The sequence below is a fragment of the Lipotes vexillifer genome, unplaced genomic scaffold (genome assembly GCF_000442215.2).
Source record: "Lipotes vexillifer unplaced genomic scaffold, Lipotes_vexillifer_v1.1 scaffold452, whole genome shotgun sequence".
NCBI lineage: Eukaryota > Metazoa > Chordata > Mammalia > Artiodactyla > Lipotidae > Lipotes > Lipotes vexillifer.
In genome coordinates, this window is record NW_006788004.1 from 208112 (window position 1) to 214404 (window position 6293).

The following is a 6293-nucleotide window of genomic DNA, read 5'->3' on the forward strand; positions in this document are numbered from 1 at the left end:
CAAAGATTATATATAATATATACATCTAACAATGGTCATTTGTCCAAAATATATAATACACAGCTTCACAGGGCAAAAGACATAAGCAAGCTTTGAAAGGGCCATAAACTGGAGAAGGAGGCAGAGGCGAAAACAACTACCAAATGTCAGACATGTGAGTGTGGCCATGGTGGACTGTCTAGTACCAGTTTAGCCTCTGGATGACTACAGCAGCATAAGTGTCCCCTGGAAAGACCAGCAAAAGCACTGCCCAGATGACAACAGGCCAAAACTTCTGACCCATGTAATTGACTCATGTAGTAAAATAGTGGTTATTTTAAGCCTGTAAGTTTCAGTGTATTTTGTTACACAGCAATCACTAACCGAAACAATGATACAGCACTACACACCCACCAGAATTGCTAAAATGAAAATCAGAGAAAATACCAAATGCTAGCCCCAAAGCAGTGCATCTGTAACCCTTACACCCCAGTGGTGGAAATGCAAACTGGTACAGTAATTTTGGAACACCAGTTGGCAGTATCTACCAAAGTTAAACATACACATACTCTAACTCTAAACATACACCATACTCTAAGCAATTCCACTCCTTAGTTACAGGCTCAAGATAAATGTATCCAAAACACATGTAAAAATGTTGATTACAGCACTATTCATAAAAGAATATTTGGGATTACCCAAATATTCTTCTAAGGAATGGATTAAAAAGTAAATTGTGATATATTCTTACATTATACAGCCACAAGAACAAAAAAAAACACAACTACACACAACTATATGCATAAGCATCACAAACATAATTCTAAGAGAAAGATGCATAATTGCATTTATATAAAGTTCAAAAGTGAGCAAAAATAGTCCATGCTGTTGGTAGTGAGGACAGTAGTTAAATTTGATGGAGGAGTGAGGGGAAACAACACAAGGAGACTTTCAGTGTGTTGGTAACACTCTATTTCTTGATGTGAATGCTGGTTACATGGACCTATTTACTTTGTGAGAATTCTTCAAACTGTACACTTATGATCTGTGCACTTTTGTGTATACATATTATACTTCAATAAATTTACAAAAACAAAAAAAGCATAATGAAAGAGAATACATTCTTCAGAAAAATACTAGTATCTTGGTATTAGAGACAGATATGACTAAAAAAGTTGGTTAAACAACATAAATAGAAACCAAAGATAAGAATTTTAGATACTATTTTATGATGTCCACATAATCAATATAAATTTGGGGGGGTAATTTTTGCTTTCATGTTAATTTATATAGATTATACATTTTTTAAAGTTATTTTTAAAATAGTTTTTGAATAGGACAGTATGGTGGCTCCAACAATATAATACAACTAATTTGTACTCAATAAACAGTTATCAAACTTTACTTCTTTTTAATGTTTTCTCTCACTCTCAAAGTTTTCCTATTTTGAACCAAAAATTACATGATCACACACCTATCATGCTCCACCTGTTTTTTCATATACTAACATCTGGGGTTTTATTTCTATTTGCTGATGGTTGCTCAAAGTTTGCTCTTAGTTGTTTTTTTGTTTGTTTGTTTTTTTTCTTGACCAAAACACTTTAATTTACAACTTTAATATACAATATGACGTCTGTAATTTCTTGAAATTCTCACCTGGCTCTTGGAAAGAGTTGAGTCTACATTTTCAGTCTCATCATCAGGAAGGATACCTAATTCTTCATCCGTCCATTGGGAAGGACCTGGATATGCAAAGTGACCCAGCACGGCATCTGAGTCATGCCAAAATCGCCAGAGAATCCAGAACCACATGATTGCACTGAAGAACTCCACCTTGATCACCTGGGATCTGGTCAGCTGGGGAAATGGTCTGTACCGGGGCTCGATATGCACACCTCCACCAGCATGACGGACTCCAGCGCCTTCTGCAACCCACGCGCGGCAGCCCCTAAAGAAGTGGCCTCCAATGCCCGGGAAAGGCGTTTGCCGCGTCCGAGCCGACATGCCAACCCGCAACCGGACAGCAATCCCCAGGCCGCACCGCCGCCTCACGTCACTTCCCTTGGCGCCCCGCCCAGTCAGTTGATTTCTGAATAGTTTTTCTATAAAAGTTTTCTCTGTCTAATAAATTTCCTGGCTATTTGTTCCACTTTCTAAACCCAGATGTTTTGGGGTATGCCTTGTCTTTCAGCTCTCCCTCTGGTTCTTAACTTCTCAGAATTCAAGTTTCCCTGAAAATCTCTTGAGGAAGTTGCATCTTCCCAGAGAAGACTGGGTTCTCCCTCTTCCACTCACACGCAACACTTTCTTTCAGTGTTCAGGGCCATCAGGAACTTTGGCCTGAAGGAATCCTATGGTGGTCCGCAGACCAGGTGCTGTTGGTGCAGCCCATTCCCTGGGCTGGGAAGACCCGCTTCCCAGTAGAGCCTGGACGGTTGTAGGATGGTGTAGGGCTCTATGTGTGGCCTGGTAACCTCCTGGGTGGCTCCTCCCGCCCACACCCAGTGGTCTCCTCACCATTTCCATGTGTAGGGCTGGCTGTGCCTTTGGTCACCTCTACCTGTTCCCCCCTGACCCTGAAGGTTCTGGAGAAGCCCCACCAACTCCTTGAACTCTGCCTTGGCCAATGTGGAATGCTCTCTCCCTCCTCTGACTGTCTTTGCCATTTGAACCTTAATGCATTTACCTCTTTGGTTTCTACTTATTTTTATCTGGGGGTTTCCTGTCTTAAAGAGTTCCAGATTACAGCTGTGATTTGAGATAAACCTGTTTCAACAACATAATGACAATATCAAAAAGAATAGTTATATTTAGTGCTTAATGGACACCTGATACTATACTTGATTTAAAAAATAACCCTTATGCCAACTCTTACTATGTTGATGATACTGGTCATGGATGAGGGAAACGGTGAACAGAGAGGCTCAGTTACTTGCCTGGGATCTCTTAGCAGGATGTGGCAGAGCTAAAATATGTACTCTAGTCTGGGACTCAAGCACACCCCCTGTTTTATCCCCCCTGCCTCTATTTAGGCCATGGCTGTGTCTATCATTTCTTTTTTTTTTTAATATAAATTTATTTATTCTGACAGTAAACCTAGCTGATTGTGGTGAATTAATTTTTTCTCCCTACATTGGTTCCTTTTTGTTGCTTAATACACCACAGCAGCAAACTGTTTGGCATCATGTGTTAAAATTTTTTAATTCCTGGATTTATATGACCCCTTTTCAAAACTCAGATAAAATACAACGAACTGACCATCTCTTATAGAATTAATTAGTAAAAAGAAAAAAACCAACAAATGTGCACGTGTACAGGTAATGCTGCATATTAGAGATGGGGGGGCGGAGCTTTTAAAAAACCCCTAGGTGGAACCTACCTCATACAACTTAGATGGGCTCTCTGGATGCAGGATCAGAGGTGTCCGTGTTACCGAACTCAGGTCCAGCTGCTGGCTGCTTGAAAATCAATCCCTAAGGGGCAAGTGTTGGTAGAAAGAAAAATTGCTTTTAATCAGAAAGCCAGTAATCTGGGGAGAAGGTAGACTCATGTCCCCTAAAAACCAAATCCTAAGACTCTGTTCAGCCATGAAAGTTTTTAAAGGGAAAAGGGGAAGTAATCTAAGTTAATCACTGAGATAGGGATCAAACTCATAGCCATCCCCCACTACAAGTGCAGGCTTCTCTAATCCTTGTGATCTTGCTCTAGATGCTATGCTGTTCACACAGTGTGTTTAAGGGATTACTGAAGAGGAAGCTAGTGAAGAGATCTGATCATCTGTTAATGACTTATTCTTCATGTCTACTTTGATCAAGGAAAGAACCAACAGTTTAGGCAAGGTATTGTGTGATCAAAAGTTTTGAAAATTGTGCTAAAGCAGAAGATGAGTAGAGCATGGGGATGCCTGATTTAAGGCTGGTTACAATATAGCTCTGCTAAAGTGATAAGACAAAAGGGACCTCCTGCAGAGAGCTCTTTCATGTAAAAAGCTGCTTACATCCATTGTGCAAACAGAGGTGGGAACCACCTGGGAGGGTGTCTCATGGTAAACAGAAAATGATACCTCTGGTATCATTTCTTGGAGTGAAATATTTCAACATAGGACAGAACTAATTGTGGTCCCACAGAAGTGCTACAGGAAACTTCTTTCTAGCGACTTTTAATGTTTTGCTTTCCCTGAGTGTTTTCCTCCCATAGAGGGAGAACACTCTGAAGGGAAAAAGTAGCTGCTAGACAGACACTTAGAAGAAGCTGAGTATCAGGCTTCCCTCCTTCATCAAACATACAGTAAGTACAGTACAGTGTTCCAAACTCAGGGAGAAGGCCTGCAAAGAATACTGGAATTAAACTTATTTCCTTATCAATAAACTCTGCAGAAAATTCGGTGGGATTAGAGAGACAAGCAAAGCAGCATGTAAAATATATGTTTATATGTTCAGGATAGAACTTGGATGTGAATTATGGAGGTCATAAAAATGTAGCTATAAATCAGATCTGGCAAAAGATCTAGCAGCAGAGGTGAGTGGGTGCCAGCCATCTGTGGTTCAGAGGCCATGCGAAAGAGCAAGGCCTGTGGGACATGGCGAACCCTGCTGTCAGCATCTACTTTCCTGGTGCAGATGTGCAGAACCTTTCCTCCAAGGGCAAGATAAAGCAGCAGCTACACGTACAGATTCCAGCAATGGAATGACTTGCTGGCTGTGTGAGCATGGCGAGTCCCATCACCTCTCTTAGCCCCTTTTCCCTTATCTGGAACATCTGGATGCTGATAGTACCTATGCTCTGGGGTTGTGGGAATAGTTAGACAAGAAAAGAGTCAGTCTATTACAGCAGACAGCCTGGTGTGTTACCCAGTAAAGAGGAACCATGATAACATTACTACCCATGAGCATCACAGAATGAAGTTTTTCACACTGGATGGAAGGAGCTCGCTACTCTTCCACACCAGAGACCCCATGGTTCCTCCAAGCAGGACTCTCACTTTAAAGCCTGAAGGTCAGTGTAAGAATAAGACACAGGACACAGAATATGATCCCCTTGTTTAACATCCTGGAGCAATCAAAACTCCCCTCCACCCAATCACTTTTGCATCAGCATTCCTAAATTGCGTGCTGTTTTCTCATGATCATCATGATTCAAATTTTAATAATCTTCTTGTTGAAAAACAAATCAAGAAATGAAAAAAAAATGAGCTGGAGATATTGCATTTCTCTGGAAGGCTACCACTAATTAAGATGTTGAAAGCAATTTTAACACCATTTCTCACCATGGTGAGAAATCTGACAGATTTACAAATTAGCATTCCGGGACTCTCATGCTGAATGTCCATGTTTTGTCAGATTCTCTGATGATCACAGACGTGCTTGGTAATTACTGCAAGTTGATACAATACCTTGCAAAAAATAAATCACACTCTCAGGTGATTCCAGGAAACTGGCCTTTTCATTTGCATTATAAACTATTGGTTTTGGCAGTTATGAGAAAAAGACGAATAGCATTTTGTAAGGCTAAATTACCAATTCTTCTTTCGATAAATTTCAGGTTCAAGAATGATTAGACACCAGTGTCTGTGCTAGGTATACAAGCCATGTTGTCTGCTTCGTAGGATCCTTCCAGGATATTTGGAACCCAAGACACAGATGGAAAATATTTCACATAATGTGGGGTGACTCCAAATCAGTACTTTTCCAGAAAAGAAGCAGGTTAGGATAATTTCTCATCTTATTATACATGGCAGTTGCTACTGGGCTCACTTAATCCCCATCTCCCACAGGAGAGGAATAATTCCAGGGGCTGTTCAAAAGGTCATTTCTCCAGGAAATTTTTGACAAATTAGCTAACATAAACCCTGGATTAGATTGCAACATTTTTTTCTTCTCTTTCTTTTTCTTTTCTTCTCCTACTCAGCCTCCTCCTCCTCCTTACCCCCTTTCCTTCTTCTTAATATAAAGCTATCATGTGTTGGTAAATTACCAGTTAGGTAACAAATGAATAGGAAGAGAGACATTCAAGTTGAATTTCCACAACACCCAGGGCATTGTTAGAGGGTGAGCTTCAAAATAGTTTTAGAAAGAAGAACCAGAAATAGACAGAAGCATCCATTTTCCAACTATTGTCCCATTCCCATGCGTAGAGCATTCTTCCTTTTGTGCCCCAAGGTAAAGACTTATAGCTGTAGCACTTATAACATAATACTGACATCTAACATATATTGAATTCTGCTATGAGTTGGAGAAATTACACCCATTATCTTGTTTAATTCCATCAAACATCAAGTAAATAGGTTTAGTCCTATATTTCAGAGGAAATAAAGA

The 6293-nt window shown here is 40.2% G+C and overlaps 1 pseudogene; it reads right to left on the reverse strand.

Annotated features, from left to right (window-relative positions):
- Positions 1-1593: 1593 nt before the first annotated feature.
- On the reverse strand, positions 1594-1983 carry LOC103081697 (NADH dehydrogenase [ubiquinone] 1 beta subcomplex subunit 2, mitochondrial pseudogene; annotated as a pseudogene).
- Positions 1984-6293: the final 4310 nt, after the last annotated feature.